Source organism: Rhinoderma darwinii, chromosome 10, assembly GCF_050947455.1.
Source record: "Rhinoderma darwinii isolate aRhiDar2 chromosome 10, aRhiDar2.hap1, whole genome shotgun sequence".
Classification (NCBI taxonomy): Eukaryota; Metazoa; Chordata; class Amphibia; order Anura; family Rhinodermatidae; genus Rhinoderma; species Rhinoderma darwinii.
In genome coordinates, this window is record NC_134696.1 from 104,817,482 (window position 1) to 104,837,319 (window position 19,838).

Here is a 19,838-nt window from a genome sequence, read left to right on the forward strand (position 1 = left end):
GAACAAGCAGGGAATACCCTAAAGCCTGCAGTATGGTGAATGCAGCTCTGGAGTATAATACGGGATTGGTACAAGAGAAGTAATTTACAAAGTGAATAAAAGTGTAAGTTCACCGAATAAATAAAGTTACAATAAAGCCACCGGATCACGCGGCGCTTCTTGGACACTACAATCTCTATATTACATCTAGATTTTTTTCCCCATTTCTTGTGAACTGGGGCTTTTCTACAGAAAGGATTACTCCACCCTGTAACGTCTCAGACACAGCTGGACAACAACTGCCTGGGAGCGGGCGCAGTGCCCGGGCCTCCTAGTGCGAGGATCACCGTTCCAGTCATAAGACTCGCATATATAATTCCAGGTCACGCCGAGGCTGAAGTAAAAGTACTACATTTCCACACGAGCCAATTAACGTTTCTTTACATCAGATAAGGGCGACTTCTGGTATTTCTACCCCAGGTGCTCGGCACCTGCTCTCCGTAGACGCCGTTAATAGGAACTTACTAATAAACACCATTTATTGCACGTCAACCGACTCGTTCCAGGGGCCACACACAACGCTGCGCCGGACCAATGCGGATTTATTACAATGTAAAGCGTTACCACCGGTGGGAACATGTTATATAGAGAATATAATACAAACGTGAGGCTCACAGACCCGCTGTCCTATCATATATAGTCCACAAGCCTATACTAAACCGGGCGTATGAAAGTGTAAAGTGCGCCATTCAACTAGCGTTGTCATTTCCCCCTACACAGCCCAATTCCACTACCGGACAACTGATGACCTATCCACCGGATAGGTCGTCAGTATATGATCGGTGCGGGTCCCACACCCGGACCCTGAACTGATCAGCTGCTCCGGATGTTATTGCACAGTACGGAGCTGGAAGCAGTTGGCTCCGTGCTGCAGCTCTGCTCCTATTCACTTGAATACTGCAGCTCGGCCGCTATTCCGTGACCAGAGACATCTGCTTCTGGCATGGACGTCCGGTGCACAGAGGGAGCCGGAGCAGCTGATCGGTGAGGGGTCCGGGTGTCGGACCCACACCGATCATATACTGATGACTTATCCGGTGGATAGGTCATCAGTTGTCCGGTAATGGACAACCCATTTAAGTCACTATCTCTGGTTGATAATTACCGGCTACTTATTTTATTCAGGGTCAGAGGATTTTTATCTCTGCTCTATTAGGACGCAGTCAGTGACTCCAGCTTATCTGTATTGTCTGTTGGAGTCTGAGGTTGTCTAAAATCCACCTCCCGTCTCATCAGAGTATTAGAAAACATGGCGGCTTCCTTCTCAGAACAGCTTCACACTTTTCCATGGGTTGTGTTGCTTATCGCAACTCCGCTCCATTGAAGTGAATGGGGCTGAGCTGCAGTACTGCACATGAACTGGGAACAGGTGTGGCGCTGTTTCTGGTAGAAATCAGTCAAGTCCTATAGAAAAGCCTATAGGAAAAAAAAAAAAACTGAAAACGTCATACCCAGAACATGCTAAATTTGTAAAAAAAAAAAATGACACAAACCAAAATGCAGTTGTATGTAGTGCATTCTATATGTTGCTTTATACATAAATCTAACATCATGCTGCGCTAAAAAAAAGACATCAAAAAGTACCTAAAACGCCACAAAAATGCAAGCCCAAAGTTTCAGCTGTCTCTCCACCATGCTTTACACTGCAGCTCTGCTTGTTCATATTGGCTGCTGTATAGAAGCACAATCTGAGCAGGAAGTCAGTACACGGAGAGATGATTCCCATTACAGCACAGATATGATGATTATAAGACTACAAATAACAATCACAATTGAGAAAAAGATTATCAGGGACTTGCGGCACCTAGACGGCGGAACGGGCCTCGATAAGGATGGGGGGATGGGGCTTCACATGCATCAATGGTATTGACTGAACAGCTGGTCCTATCAGATATATAAAAGGACATTTCAGTCATTGTAACAATCACGTCAGGACTTGGTTACGATGGGGTTTTAAGGATCTGGATTTAAACAAGAATGTTTCCATTCACTGACAGCAAGTAATAATCTTGATAGATTTGTGAAATATATATGGAGTATTAGAAGACCGGCCCAGCAGCGTACATATATGACCCTATAACCTGGAAACAGAGATGTGATAAGTGACATATACACTGTATACAGATCGGCGGCGGGTGATGTACGGGGACAGGTGCAGACACTTCATTTGTGGATTTCCGAGTCGTCTTTCTGCTGGAACGTCATTTTCTGTGCACATTCTGAGCAGTTCATGTCATCGAGAGATTAGATGCTCAATTATCTGTTGTCTCTGGTCACATTCTTGCAGAAGAACATTTCTTTCATGACTTGTGTCCCTGGGGGCCGTGCTGCTTGATATTCCGAGTGTGTGATATTACTCCAGCGCCAGCCCTTACATATCCGGCCATTAATTACAGACGATGCTCTTGTCATTGTAGAAGAACACGGCCAATGTAATCTGGTGGAGTCAGTCCTAACGTCTGAGGCCCAAGACATGAGCTGGCTGCCTGATATATGAGCCGCGGCTCGTCACTGGAGACCAGGACAGACACTGGAAGAGCTTCTCAGGGACCAGGAGACTAAGAAATGGGCCTCAGCCACTTCTTATAGACGACATGATGAAATACGACCTGTGCGGATCACAAATGCGGCTAAACCAAACAAAGCTTCTCTATCTGGAGCTCACAGTATAGCGGCACCAGCACCTAAACATGGAGGGATCCCGGCTAAATCGGACATGACCTGAACTGATTGCTTGTTTCTGGGAACATTAATATGGCCATCATCACAGCTTTCCTGGAATCCTGAACGGCACACTTAGCGGATGGTCACACACGGCGTATCCGCGCTGGACGCCGCAGGGAATTCCGGCCACAAAACCGCACCAAATTGTGGTGCAGTTTTTTGGCCGGAATGTCCGCAGCGGAAAACCGCATGTAAAAAAAAAAAAAAAGTCTATACCCATAGCCATGGCGACGCGTCCCTCTGACATCCCGCAGCCCGGCCTCATGGGATGACGTTTCATCCCATGTGACCGCTGCAGCCTGTGATTGGCTGCAGCAGTCACATGAAACGTCATCCCTGGAGGCCGGGCTGGACGCAGAAAAAAAGAGATCTGGGTAAGTATAGATTATTTTGTCTATTTCTGAGTTGCGATTTTTGCGGCGGAATCGCGGCTTTTCCGCTGCATAAATCACAACATCTGCTTTTTGTTGCGGGATTTACCTCCCCACTGAATTTAAAGGGAAACACCAGCCACTGCGCAGCATAAATTGTTTCTATTGAGTCAATGAAAAACGGCTCGTAAAACGGCTCAAGAAGTGACATGCACTTTTTTTACAAGGCGGTTTTTAATAAAGGGCGTGTAAAAAACGCCCCATGGGAACGAAACACAGTTTTTCCCATTGAAATCAATGGGCAGATACTTGAAGGCGTTCAGCCCCCGTATTTTGAGCTGTTTTTCGGTGCGTTTGCAGCCCAAAAGACGGCTGAAAATAAGCTGTGTGAACAATCCCTAAACCTGAACCAAACACATGAAAGTTCTGGATGGCCCAATTGTACATGTTATATCAATGGAGCGGGGAATGGGGGTCAGACACTGCTGGCGACTTATCTCCACTGGAAACAGGTCTGGAGAGGTACAAATCAACTGATCTAACCCATGCCAGGGGAGGCTCTGCCACCTCCTATAGACTTGGGGTATGAGGTGTCTTCAGCAGAATTCACGTGCCCTTTAGTGCAGTCAGTATTCAGTCAATGGTTCACAGTGGCACCGTACAGTTGTCTGAAAAACCTAAAAAACTAAACTCGTGAGCAGCCCCCTCTGTATGTCTTTCTGCCTTTCTTTTAGCAGAGTGGTCCATGGCATTGGCATATAGCCTGCGCAAACTTAGACCCTGTTCACACAGTTTTTGCAGGCAGAAAAAATCTGTGCTTTTTTTCCCGCAGTTGTCGCAGAATTTTTTACCTGCGGCCAATGAAGCTAATGCAAGGACCGCGGGCAAACAACGCGGCCAAAAAATACTCAGAAATGAGCGCAGCAGGTTTTTTCTACCTCCCATTGATTTCAATGGGAGGTCAGAGGTGATAACCGCAGCAATAAAATACATGACGCTTTTTTCCCTGCAAGCGGCCAAAAGCGGTCCGGGAAAGGAAAAAGGGGTTTCGCACCATGACAGATTTCCCTTTAAGGCTTCATTCACATCTGCGTTGGGGTCCCGTTCTGACGTTCCGTCGGATGTTTCCGTCAGAACGGGACCCTGAACAGACACAGAGGTTTCCATGTCCATCATCATTGATTTCAACGGTGACGGATCCGGTGCCCATGGTTTCCGTTTGTCTCTGTTGTGCACCGGACCCGTCATTTAGTCGACTACACCATTGCTTCCGGCAAAACGACGGGTCCGGTGCACAACAGACACAAACGGAAACCATGGGCACCGGATCAGTCACCGTTGAAGTCAATGGGGATGGACACGGAAAGCTCTGTGTCTGTTCAGGGACCGGTTCTGACGGAAACCTCCGACGGAACGTCAGAACGGGACCCCAACGCAGATGTGAATGAAGCCTAATAGAGAACTTGTCCGGCAGCAGAAACAGGACTCAATCATTCGTAGAGACATCCCCTGCCGAAAACAAGTCTTCCTCCTCACCAGTATATTCCAGCGTCAGCTGCATTTATTGTAATCTGAATGGAAAAGCTTTGTAAAGCGCATTGATAGGTCTGTGAGCGCCCAAAGAGATAAACAGGGAGATCATCGCCACGTCGGCCACTTTCCTTGGTATCCGGTGCAGTATAATACGGTAGTGATTCGGAGGGTTTGATAGGCAGGGCGAGATCGCTTTTACCGCGGTTGTCTCTCCTGTTGCATTTTATAAAACAAGATTATTGCCTGAATCTGAACTCATTTCTCACTTAAGAAGATTTGCCTGTAGGAAGGTTCTTTACTCTTTCCCGGCTCACTCCGGGCCCACCGCGTGCTGGGGGCTTTATACATGTTCATTTTCTCGCTTTGTAGAAATACCCGCTGTAAATAACTTCTTTCCACTGAGATGAATGACACTTTGTATCCGCAGCTATTCTAGGTTTGCAGCGTAACTTTTACACTTTCTATGCAAAAACGAAGGGCGTAAAGACGAAACGCAATCTATGGGACTGACCCGTGCGACAATTGGCACTTTTGGAATCAGAGGAATATACTCAGTTTATATAAGTAGTTCTGATGATCCTCGAATGAGGGGAAAACATCATCGCACAGGTCAGAAGCTCGTTTGAAATACATCTTGGGTGGCTTTGAAATTAGCTTGGAGACAACTTAACTCTATACATGTAGGTTTAGGGTACATGGAGGTAAAGAAGAGGGGGGCGTGTTATTAGTTGCATTAAAAAAGATGAGCCAGCAAGAGCTCCTACACCCCTAGAACAGCATCCGTGAACTCCCATTTGTAGTGCGCGCTCTACAATAATGGAGTATTCACACGAATTACATATGCATGGTGTGAGGATGTGGCCACGGGGTCTTGCTCATCTAAACAGCCAAGCTGAATACTCATTTACCATACATATAAAACTAGTAAGCCACTGTGTACATACATTACATTACTTATCCTGTACTGATCCAGAGTTATATCCTGTATTATACTCCAGAGCTGCACTCTCTATTGTGCTGGTGGAGTCACTGTGTACATACATTACATTACTTATCCTGTACTGATCCTGAGTTATATCCTGTATTATACTCCAGAGCTGCACTCACTATTCTGCTGGTGGAGTCACTGTGTACATACATTACATTACTTATCCCGTACTGATCCTGAGTTATATCCTGTATTATACTCCAGAGCTGCACTCACTATTCTGCTGGTGGAGTCACTGTGTACATACATTACATTACTTATCCTGTACTGATCCTGAGTTACATCCTGTATTATACTCCAGAGCTGCACTCACTATTCTGCTGGTGGTGTCACTGTGTACATACATTACTTATCCTGTACTGATCCTGAGTTATATCCTGTATTATACTCCAGAGCTGCACTCACTATTCTGCTGGTGGAGTCACTGTGTACATACATTACATTACTTATCCTGTACTGATCCTGAGTTATATCCTGTATTATACTCCAGAGCTGCACTCACTATTCTGCTGGTGGAGTCACTGTGTACATACATTACATTACTTATCCTGTACTGATCCTGAGTTACATCCTGTATTATACTCCAGAGCTGCACTCACTATTCTGCTGGTGGAGTCACTGTGTACATACATTACATTACTTATCCTGTACTGATCCTGAGTTATAGCCTGTATTATACTCCAGAGCTGCACTCCCTATTCTGCTGGTGGAGTCAATGTGTACATACATTACATTACTTATCCTGTACTGATCCTGAGTTATATCCTGTATTATACTCCAGAGCGGCACTCACTATTCTGCTGGTGGAGTCACTGTGTACATACATTACATTACTTATCCTGTACTGATCCTGAGTTATATCCTGTATTATACTCCAGAGCTGCACTCACTATTCTGCTGGTGGAGTCACTGTGTACATACATTACATTACTTATCCTGTACTGATCCTGAGTTATATCCTGTATTATACTCCAGAGCTGCACTCACTATTCTGCTGGTGGAGTCACTGTGTACATACATTACATTACTTATCCTGTACTGATCCTGAGTTACATCCTGTATTATACTCCAGAGCTGCACTCACTATTCTGCTGGTGGTGTCACTGTGTACATACATTACTTATCCTGTACTGATCCTGAGTTATATCCTGTATTATACTCCAGAGCTGCACTCACTATTCTGCTGGTGGAGTCACTGTGTACATACATTACATTACTTATCCTGTACTGATCCTGAGTTATATCCTGTATTATACTCCAGAGCTGCACTCACTATTCTGCTGGTGGAGTCACTGTGTACATACATTACATTACTTATCCTGTACTGATCCTGAGTTACATCCTGTATTATACTCCAGAGCTGCACTCACTATTCTGCTGGTGGAGTCACTGTGTACATACATTACATTACTTATCCTGTACTGATCCTGAGTTATATCCTGTATTATACTCCAGAGCTGCACTCACTATTCTGCTAGTGGAGTCACTGTGTACATACATTACATTACTTATCCTGTACTGATCCTGAGTTATATCCTGTATTATACTCCAGAGCTGCACTCACTATTCTGCTAGTGGAGTCAATGCGTACATATATTACATTACTTCTCCTGTATCGATCGTGAGTTACATCCTGCATTATACTCCAGAGCTGTACTCAATATTCTGCTGCTGGAGTCACTGTGTACATACATTACTTATCCTGTACTGATCCGGAGTGATAAATAGAGCAGCTCTAGAGTATAATACAGGATGTAACTCAGGATCAGTACAGGATAAGTAATGTAATGTATGTACACAGTGACTGCACCAGAAGAATAGTGAGTGCAGCTCTGGAGTATAATACAGGATGTAACTCAGGATCAGTACAGGATAAGTGATCTATGTACAGTGACTCCACCAGCAGAATAGTGAGTGCAGCTCTGGAGTATAATACATGATGTAACTCAGGATCAGTATGGGATAAGTAATGTAATGTATGTACACAGTGACTCCACCAGCAGAATAGTGAGTGCAGCTCTGGAGTATAATACAGGATCTAACACAGGAATAGCACCATGGAAGCAGTCACCACATGCCATTTCCCATGTAGGAGGGTCGTAATCTAATTTTTCTAAAAATGAATTTAAGTGAAAGAAATTATTTTTAATTATAGAAAGAGGACAATAAAGGGTTTTCGATCGTACAATTCCACCATAACCAATCAGATATTAGTTTTCATTTTTTTCTCCATAAAAGGACGAAGATATTTTCCAATTGGTCGCTGTGTCACGAAACGCTTTGAGTTAAGATGTTGCAGAAAACGCTCAGTCTGCAATCTGAGAATTGACATTTTAACTCTGGCGCTCCAGATGTTGAAATATAACTTTAGCAGAACTCTGCGCTCCATACATCAAGTCCCGCTGAGCAAATTGCCAACTTAAAATGAAATTTAAAAAAAAAGGATCTTTAAGTGGTCTAGAGAGGCTGGAGGTGTCAGATTTTCCATATGATAATATATGGGTCCATCTGCTTCGGTTTAGCAGCCCTGACTGAAGCTAATTGGCAGATCAAGCCATTTGATGTACCATGTGAGATAAGAAGCTATGAGAGCGAACATTGACTATGACACTTTTTGGATGGATCCCAAAGTCGCTCTTTCCCAACCGCAGTAAAATATCAGGGTGTTAACACGATCCAGATTGGACGCACAGAAGCTGCAGAGAAAGTAACAAGTGTCAAACTGCTTTGAACTACTTTTGGCGAAGTCCTCCACCAAATCTTCCCTGGAGGGACGGCCGGCTCAAAGACTGAACGAAACATGAGGCCGCAGGCTATGGACGTTCTCCGCAGCATCATCATGTAATACACGGACGAGTGATATACAGGCCTCCATAACATATCAGCCATCATGAGATAAGATGAAAGTTCCCAGTCTCTGTATCTAGTTATATAGTATGAGGATATCCAGCACTAAGGTGGTTTATTGCAAGTAAAACAAACACATGCTTAAAATGTAGGTTTACCCAAGTTGTTTCCAACCAGACTAGATTAGAGAAATTGCATAAATAATTCCATAATGCTGTAATAGGAACAAATCATCTAGGATTGCACTGAAGAAACACAGGCAGTCCTGCAAGGAATATCTGTATGTTGCTCTGAGAATCCCTCAGCAGACTACAGCCTCCAGAGCTGCACTCACTATTCTGCTGGTGGAGTCACTGTGTACATACATGACATTACTTATCCTGTACTGATCCTGAGTTATATCCTGTATTATACTCCAGAGCTGTACTCACTGTTCTGCTGGTGGAGTCACTGTGTACATACATTACATTACTTATTCTGTACTGATCCTGAGTTACATCCTGTATTATACCCCAGAGCTGCACTCACTATTCTGCTGGTGGAGTCACTGTGTACATACTTTACATTACTTATCCTGTACTGATCCTGAGTTACATCCTGTATTATACTCCAGAGCTGCACTCACTATTCTGCTGGTGGGGTCACTGTGTACATACATTACATTACTTATCCTGTACTGATCCTGAGTTACATCCTGTATTATACTCCAGAGCTGTACTCACTATTCTGCTGGTGGAGTCACTGTGTACATACATTACATTACTTATCCTGTACTGATCCTGAGTTACATCCTGTATTATACTCCAGAGCTGCACTCACTATTCTGCTGGTGGAGTCTCTGTGTACATACATTACTTATCCTGTACTGATCCTGAGTTACATCCTGTATTATACTCCAGAGCTGTACTCACTATTCTGCTGGTGGAGTCACTGTGTACATACATTACATTACTTATCCTGTACTGATCCTGAGTTATATCCTGTATTATACTCCAGAGCTGCACTCACTATTCTGCTGGTGGAGTCACTGTGTACATACATTACATTACTTATCCTGCACTGATCCTGAGTTACATCCTGTATTATACTCCAGAGCTGCACTCACTATTCTGCTGGTGGGGTCACTGTGTACATACATTACATTACTTATCCTGTACTGATCCTGAGTTACATCCTGTATTATACTCCAGAGCTGCACTCACTATTCTGCTGGGGGAGTCACTGTGTACATACATTATATTACTTATCCTGTACTGATCCTGAGTTACATCCTGTATTATACTCCAGAGCTGCACTCACTATTCTGCTGGTGGAGTCACTGTGTACATACATTACATTACTTATCCTGTACTGATCCTGAGATATATCCTGTATTATACTCCAGAGCTGCACTCACTATTCTGCTGGTGGAGTCACTGTGTACATACATTACATTACTTATCCTGTACTGATCCTGAGTTATATCCTGTATTATACTCCAGAGCTGCACTCACTATTCTGCTGGTGGAGTCACTGTGTACATACATTACATTACTTATCCTGCACTGATCCTGAGTTACATCCTGTATTATACTCCAGAGCTGCACTCACTATTCTGCTGGTGGGGTCACTGTGTACATACATTACATTACTTATCCTGTACTGATCCTGAGTTACATCCTGTATTATACTCCAGAGCTGCACTCACTATTCTGCTGGGGGAGTCACTGTGTACATACATTATATTACTTATCCTGTACTGATCCTGAGTTACATCCTGTATTATACTCCAGAGCTGCACTCACTATTCTGCTGGTGGAGTCACTGTGTACATATATTACATTACTTATCCTGTACTGATCCTGAGTTACCTCCTGTATTATACTCCAGAGCTGCACTCACTGTTCTGCTAGTGGGGTCACTGTGTACTGTGATTCATTAACTCCCCACCCTAGAGCCAACTACTGAAATGAGCTGCAGGGAATTAGGAATATGCTCAACCAAGTGGGTGAACCAGAGAGGGAAGTGTATGCTTGATCAGTGCAGACCTTCCCTGCAACAGCTGAGGTCAGAGTTTTATGCTCAAGTCATACAGTTGTTAGTACAATGCCAAAGAAGGATGTAGAATAGGCAACTAGCTTACCGGCTGAATCTTCAAAATCCCAGTGTCTTAGGGACACCCAAAGAAACAGCCCTATAGCTGCCCGAGACCGTATACAACAGCTTGGAGCCACTAGATAGTGAACCCCGACTGCCTAGTGAGATAGTGAATATGACTGACTGCTGCACATACCCTTTGAATATACCAAAAATCTCTACGGTCGGGTTACCCTTTATAAAGGTGTATCAGTGATGATGTCACAGAACAGTGTAACCAACTATGAGGAAGGATCTAGATACAAGTTTACTAAATAGTCATTGTGTCAGATTGTTGAGCGCAGAACGGTGGACATAGAGAACCCATCCAACCACATCAAATATCCGGATAATTCTGCTTCTCAACTCCGTCAAATAATAAAACAAATCCATAAGCAGCGTCGTAAAACTTTGCAAAGTGAATTATACACCAGATGGTCCCTCATTAGGGAATACGATCACAATGACACAATTGATCTTTAGTCTCTTTCCACTAATTGAATTAGTTTTTGCCAATATCAAAACTTTTACAACTATTGAGAACTTCTCTGCTTTATAGGATTACAGCCAAGTACGTGCGGAGGGCGCAACGTAATGTGATAATCTGCACGTGGGATTCTGGGTTAGAAAGTTTGACTCTGAAAACATCATTTCGACCACATCGGATCACTAGTAACAGGCGGATTTAGAGGCCACAAGACCAAAATAGAATTCCGAAATCAAGAAAAGAAAGGAGCTATAAAACCTATTATTGCTGCAGAGTAGAAAGTAGAGTATTAGTGAGGAGGTGGGATATTTAAGAGAACACATTATAGAAATGTTACTGTATAGGGTGAGTACAGACAACGTGGAATTGTCTCATGTTCTGCAATGAAAATCTGCAACAATTCAGAGAACAAGATGTAAATGCAGCGCAATGTAAAGGGTGAAATGTAAAGGGTGAAATCCGCAGGAAAATCTGCAACAAAATCCACATGCAACACGTGGATTTTGCTGCAGATCTGCAGCAGATCCGCAGCTGATTTTTTTCCTGGATTTACCCTTATACTGCAATTATGTCAGAGCAATTTTCCAAAACACTAGACCTCCTGTATAGCAATCGGTTTTGTCCAACCCTAAGATGGCTGATAACATAAGACAATATTTTGTTACATATCAAAAAGTAGCTTGAGAAAGGCTCTATGGTAGAGCTGAGACATTGCTGTTTTGACTGATGGAATAAAGCACATTTTTCTATTTTTGCTACATCTCTGGAGTGCTGCCTGATTCTACAGGGTGGGCCATTTATATGGATACACCTAAATAAAATGGGAATTGTTGGTGATATGAACTTCCTGTTTGTGGCACATTAGTATATGGGAGGGGGGAAACTTTTCAAGCTGGGTGTTGACCATGGCGGCCATTTTGAAGTCGGCCATTTTGTATCCAACTTTAGTTTTTTCAATGGGACGAGGGTCATGTGACACATCAAACTTATCGAGAATTTCACAAGAAATGGTGTGCTTGGTTTTAACGTTACTTTATTCTTTCATGAGTTATTTACAAGTTTCTGACCACTTATAAAATGTGTTCAAAGTGCTGCCCATTGTGTTGGATTGTCAATGCAACCCTCTTCTCCCGCTCTTCACACACTGATAGCAACACGGCAGAAGAAATGCCTCCCGATCTGACCCCCTTAGACTTTTATCTTTGGGGTCATCTGAAGGCAATTGTCTATGCTGTGAAGATACGAGATGTGCAGCAACTGAAACTACGGATACTGGAAGCCTGTGCTAGCATTTCTTCTGCGGTGTTGCTATCAGTGTGTGAAGAGTGGGAGAAGAGGATTGCATTGACAATCCAACACAATGGGCAGCACTTTGAACACAAGTGGTCAGAAACTTGTAAATAACTCATGAAAGAATAAAGTAACGTTAAAACCAAGCACAATGCTGTGAAGATACGAAATGTGCAGCAACTGAAATTCCCATTTTATTTAGGTGTATCCATATAAATGGCCCACCCGATAGATAGATAGATAGATAGATAGATAGATATGAGATAGATAGATATGAGATAGATAGATATGAGATAGATAGATAGATAGATAGATAGATAGATAGATAGATAGATAGATAGATAGATAGATAGATAGATAGATAGATAGATAGATAGATAGATAGATAGATATGAAATAGATAGATAGATAGATATGAGATAGATAGATATGAGATGATAGATAGATATGAGATAGATAGATAGATAGATAGATAGATATGAGATAGATAGATAGACAGATAGATAGATAGATAGATAGATAGATATTAGATAGATAGATAGATAGATGAAAAATTATCTCCTATCAAAAGGATAAGTGATAATATTCTGATCGCTGGGAGCTCCACCGATCGCGAGAATGGGGGTCCCAAACCCCCAGATCCCCCTTTACTGCAGCCCCGCAGTGAGGAGGAGCTTGAATGGGTTGATGGTCGAGCATGTGCCCAACGCTCCATTCAATGTCTGTGAGAATGAGGGAAACAAGTGAGCGCTGTACTCGTCCGTTTCCATCACTTCCGTAGGTTTCCATAGCATGCCCCACCGCCGCTCCATTTATTGTCATCCGCAGTGAGGAGGAACGTGGTTTCTGGATCCCAGTTCTCGTGATCGGTGGGGACCCCAGCGATCAGAAAATAATCACCTCTTCTGCGGATGGGTGATCCATTGTTGATTCAGGGATAACCCCTTTAATGCAACGTTTCTGCCCGATCACAGGGGATTTCTCATGCTTGATGGGGCGGAAACATCGCATTGACATGGATGAAGAAATCCCATTTATGATTGGAATACTCTGCACTCATGTATGTCTTGTACCCGGATCAAGGTTGGAGTTTGCCTGGCAGCCTCTCGCGGTTATTTGTGAAGTGGGACGGACAGACGTGCAATAATGGTGGACATTAGCAGAACAGCGTTGTCCTGCGCAGAAACATGTGGATCCTCTGCAGTCGGACAGATGATTTGTCAGGAGCCGGGTAATATCGTGCCCGTCCCTCTAATACGTCCTTAATGGCTGTGACATTTCTCTGGTATCACAAGACTACAGGCTTAAGATTGTCCGTTACATGCAATTAAGTAGACCTCATTTTTATGGTGGTGATGGGCCAGTAGTACGACCGCCCCCATTAAACAGAAGCCCCTCATTCATCCTCTTCTGTCAATTAGTTGAAAATTCTATTCAGCCTTCAGTTTCCGGGAAAGTCGGGTGACAAGCAATGTGGCCGCATTTTACCCCTTCTCTATGATTTGCGGACACATTTTTCCGAACATCTGAGTCGCACATCCCCTGGATATGATACATTCCCAGCTTACGCATCCCTGTACCCTAAAGACTCCACGGTTCGTGATTACGGGTGCGGATGGCCGTAGACAGTCACCCGCGGGCCGTGCTCCCGTTATACAGTATAGGAGCGCAGTCCGCTAATTAAAAAAATAGGATATGTCCTATTTTTTGCGGAGCCTTTTCTACGGCCCGGACAGGAAGATGTCCGTGCACCATAGAAATGAATGCGTCCATATTTTGATCCGCAATTACAGATCATTAATTGCGAATCAAAAATACGGTCGTGTGCCTAAGCAGGTATCTGAAAAAGCGAGGCGGTGATCATTGTGGGGGCTGTAAGACCACATGCACACATTGCGTCATTTACATGCAGAAAATCATCTAAACTGCAGGTAATTCAGTAGGTAAAATCCGCACTTAGGGTCTGTTCACACGCAGTAGCAAGATACGTCTGAAAATACGGTGCTGTTTCCGCCTGAAAACAGCTCCTGATTTTCAGACGTTTTTTCACAACTCGCGTTTTTCGCGGCGTATTTTACGGACGTTATTGGAGCTGCTTTTCAATAGAGTCAATGAAAAACGGCTCCAAAAACGTCCCAAGAAGTGACATGCGCTTCTTTGACGCGGGCGTCTTTTTACGCGCCGTCTTTTGACAGCGACACGTAAAATTACACCTCGTGGGAACAGAACATCGTAAAACCCATTGCAAGCAAAGGGCAGATGTTTGTAGGCGTAATGGAGCCGTTTTTTCAGGAGTAATTCGAGGCGTAAAACGCCCGTATTACGTCTGAAAACAGTGCGTGTGAACACACCCTTAGGGCTCGTCCACACGCTTTAAGGACATAAGAAGAGTGCTGTATCTTCGTGTCGCCGGGGAGGTCAGTACATGCATTGGAGACTGTAACTACTGTACATACAGAATGCTAGATTTTAGTCTTAAGGGCCCTTACAATTCTTCCAGTGCCCGCGCCTGGATTAGTACCCACAATTAATTAGATGAATTTCCCCGGATCATACAGCTGCTGATTAAAGTTTTACCACAATAGTCCCTTACGTGCAGTGCAGCCTCCACTCTGGTTTAATTTGTCTGAGGTCTTAAATCCCCTTTTCTGTCCTCAGAATAATTCAATATGATAATGCAGAGGATTAAAACTCGCCCCGCACGTAGAGATGAAGTTTGATTCTGTCATTTTTAAATGATCTTGAAGCGCCCCCATCTACCCGCTGTGTACATGCCAAGCAGCAGCAGCGCCATCAGAGTGACTATAGGGGAGCCACATACAGAAATGGGAGCCACATACTGGAATGGGGTGATCCTAACTGGATAACCCTTAAAAAAGATCTTTGGGTTGTGACGCACTCTAAAGTGGAACTACAAGTCCCTAAACTCCCAAAAATGTCGGCATACACACGGTATATAAGTAAAGAGCAATCAGCCAATCATTCCTCCCCGTTACCTCTTGCTGGTGTCAGCAGAAACACAATAGTTGCTGCTGACGGTTGAAGCTCGCAACGACCACTATTACACTGGCTGGCGATTTTCACCTGGATGCCAGCAGGTCGTGTTGTCGGCCCTTTATCCAAAATAAACCCATTTTATTAATAATCACCGGTTACAAAATTATATTGCTTTTACTGGCCCAAAACATAATGCAACAGCCCCAAAAACCAAAAGTTCACGTTTCACCCAATTTTACACTTAGCCAACAGGTGGCGCTATCTGCCCTTAATAGAGTTTTAGTTTCCAAGCTCCAGGACTGAACATCTAATCATCATATATCTTCACATGTGCCCCGATAATCTACGCAAAAGACATGACAATCATTTCTGGCATCCGAGATCCACAAGCTCCAATAGCAGAATTTCCATATTTCCAATGTTGATGAGTAAACACCGTATAAGAATGCAGATAAATTACAAAGAGTTCTTAAACTTTCTGAAAACTTTCAACCCAGGGAAATAGAAGGGGTGTTAAATTAAGCTATGTACAAACATTACATTACTGATCCTGAATTATATCCTGTATTATACTCCAGAGCTGCACTCACTATTCTGCTGCTGGAGTCACTATGTACATACATTACATTACTTATCCTGTACTGATCCTGAATTACATCCTGTATTATACTCCAGAGCTGCACTCAATATTCTGCTGGTGGAGTCACTGTGTACCTACATTACATTACTTATCCTGTACTGATCCTGAGTTATATCCTGTATTATACTCCAGAGCTGCACTCACTATTCTGCTGGTGGAGTCACTGTGTACATACATTACATTACTTATCCTGTACTGATCCTGAGTTATATCCTGTATTATACTCCAGAGCTGCACTCACTATTCTGCTGGTGGAGTCACTGTGTACATACATTACATTACTTATCCTGTACTGATCCTGAGTTACATCCTGTATTACACTCCAGAGCTGCACTCACTATTCTGCTGGTGGAGTCACTGTGTACATACATTACATTACTTATCCTGTACTGATCCTGAGTTACATCCTGTATTACACTCCAGAGCTGCACTCACTATTCTGCTGGTGGAGTCACTGTGTACATATATTACATTACTTATCCTGAGTTACATCCTGTATTATACTCCAGAGCTGCACTCACTATTCTGCTGGTGGAGTCACTGTCTACATACATTACATTACTTATCCTGTACTGATCCTGAGTTACATCCTGTATTATACTCCAGAGCTGCACTCACTATTCTGCTGGTGGAGTCACTGTGTACATACATTACATTACTTATCCTGTACTGATCCTGAGTTATATCCTGTATTATACTCCAGAGCTGCACTCACTATTCTGCTGGGGGAGTCACTGTGTACATACATTACATTACTTATCCTGTACTGATCCTGAGTTATATCCTGTATTATACTCCAGAGCTGCACTCACTATTCTGCTGGTGGAGTCACTGTGTACATACTTTACATTACTTATCCTGTACTGATCCTGAGTTACATCCTGTATTATACTCCAGAGCTGCACTCACTATTCTGCTGGTGGAATCACTGTGTACATACATTACATTACTTATCCTGTACTGATCCTGAGTTATATCCTGTATTATACACCAGAGCTGCCCTCACTGTTCTGCTGGTGGAGTCACTGTGTACATACATTACATTACTTATCCTGCACTGATCCTGAGTTACATCCTGTATTATACTCCAGAGCTGCACTCACTATTCTGCTGGTGGAGTCACTGTGTACATTACATTACTTATCCTGCACTGATCCTGAGTTACATCCTGTATTATACTCCAGAGCTGCACTCACTATTCTGCTGGTGGAGTCACTGTGTACATACATTACATTACTTATCCTGTACTGATCCTGAGTTACATCCTGTATTATACTCCAGAGCTGTACTCACTATTCTGCTGGTGGAGTCACTGTGTACATACTTTACATTACTTATCCTGTACTGATCCTGAGTTACATCCTGTATTATACTCCAGAGCTGCACTCACTATTCTGCTGGTGGAATCACTGTGTACATACATTACATTACTTATCCTGTACTGATCCTGAGTTATATCCTGTATTATACACCAGAGCTGCCCTCACTGTTCTGCTGGTGGAGTCACTGTGTACATACATTACATTACTTATCCTGCACTGATCCTGAGTTACATCCTGTATTATACTCCAGAGCTGCACTCACTATTCTGCTGGTGGAGTCACTGTGTACATTACATTACTTATCCTGCACTGATCCTGAGTTACATCCTGTATTATACTCCAGAGCTGCACTCACTATTCTGCTGGTGGAGTCACTGTGTACATACATTACATTACTTATCCTGCACTGATCCTGAGTTACATCCTGTATTATACTCCAGAGCTGCACTCACTATTCTGCTGGTGGAGTCACTGTGTACATTACATTACTTATCCTGCACTGATCCTGAGTTACATCCTGTATTATACTCCAGAGCTGCACTCACTATTCTGCTGGTGGAGTCACTGTGTACATACATTACATTACTTATCCTGCACTGATCCTGAGTTACATCCTGTATTATACTCCAGAGCTGCACTCACTATTCTGCTGGTGGAGTCACTGTGTACATACTTTACATTACTTATCCTGTACTGATCCTGAGTTACATCCTGTATTATACTCCAGAGCTGCACTCACTATTCTGCTGGTGGAATCACTGTGTACATACATTACATTACTTATCCTGTACTGATCCTGAGTTATATCCTGTATTATACACCAGAGCTGCCCTCACTGTTCTGCTGGTGGAGTCACTGTGTACATACATTACATTACTTATCCTGCACTGATCCTGAGTTACATCCTGTATTATACTCCAGAGCTGCACTCACTATTCTGCTGGTGGAGTCACTGTGTACATTACATTACTTATCCTGCACTGATCCTGAGTTACATCCTGTATTATACTCCAGAGCTGCACTCACTATTCTGCTGGTGGAGTCACTGTGTACATACATTACATTACTTATCCTGTACTGATCCTTAGTTACATCCTGTATTATACTCCAGAGCTGCACTCACTATTCACTATAAATGGTCATTCTCCACAACCATGTCTGTCATTACAGAGCGATAATACAGTCTCTAAAACGGAAGTGCTCTAAAAAAAAAACATTTTTGGTATAATATTAAAAATAGCAGCGTATCTACTCACATAACCTCCATCTCCACAGCTACTTATCTAGACGATACTGCAATATATTGATCCTGTGGTCCCAAACCTTAAAAATTGTCCCACGAACAACATACACATCATGGTTAAAACGATTTAACCCAGCTTTACACAGACACCGAATGTAAAATCTTTACAGGTCCAATTCTTATACAATTGCTGCCGGTTTGCCAGTCTTCACTGCGGTTCTGACATTCTATTCGTGAACCAGGAGGCCTGGACAGAGCTATAGGTCCTCTTCGGTTACGACATAAATGCATGGAAATGTGGGAAGACAGAATAAAAATGAAAAGTCTAGATGAATAGATGATGAGCATCTGAAGGTACAATGTATGGGGCTCGTGGAAGAGGTCGATGACTATCTCATTATGGATTGCTCTTTTGGCAGTGGGCAAAAAAACATTAGAGGGCACATCAGATTGTACAGGAAAACCACAAGAGCAGAGTGGGCGATGAGAGACGGAGCTCCAGCACACGTCAGACTCCGGCCTGCTAAGCTTTACTAGAGGATGAGCTGTCTGGGGGTCCGCCGCTAGCTCTGAGCGGAGGAACAGGTGACTATAATATGTTATGGTCCCACCAGCCTGGAGCCTCTGGTCATTGCACTCTTGGGAACCTCGAGAAATAAATTATTTACTGCGATAGACGGGTAAAAAAAAAATCCTCCCAAGAAACTGTGCAAAGTTCTGCCAAACAAGTGTCTGATTAGGTCATTTCTAGTGAAGATGATGGCTACATCTGCCCCCCCACATCAATATTGATCTCCCCTCACGTCTCCTGCTGCACGTTTATGGGCCAGCTGCCTGGATCCTGCGCAGGAGTGGGTCGGTGTCCATTACAGAGACAACACTTCACCCCTAAAGTCCATAGGAAGGAGCGAAAAAATAAAATAAAAATGTAATAAAGAAAAAAAATCTCACGCAATTCAACTTAATGTTAACCCTGGATAGAGTTAGATAAAAAAAAAAAAAAAAAAAGTCATAATTTTTTTTATATATATATATATATTCTAAATAATCTGTCAATTCTTCTTAATATATTCTAATAGCGGATGGAGAGCCGTTTTTCTGATACAAAGCTCCAAATCTCCAGTATGGACAGAGTTTAATGGTAAAATTCTAGGTGCCTTTAGCCACCACTAGGGGGAGCTTACCACATAACGTTTATACATTGAACTCAATAATAACTCCGACCATTGTTAGATATTTTAG

General features: G+C 43.1%; 1 long non-coding RNA gene across 4 annotated transcripts in view; it reads right to left on the reverse strand.

Annotated features, from left to right (window-relative positions):
* Window positions 1-19,838, reverse strand: part of LOC142662339 (uncharacterized) — a 115,039-nt gene that overhangs the window by 39,556 nt on the left and 55,645 nt on the right. The window lies entirely within an intron of this gene.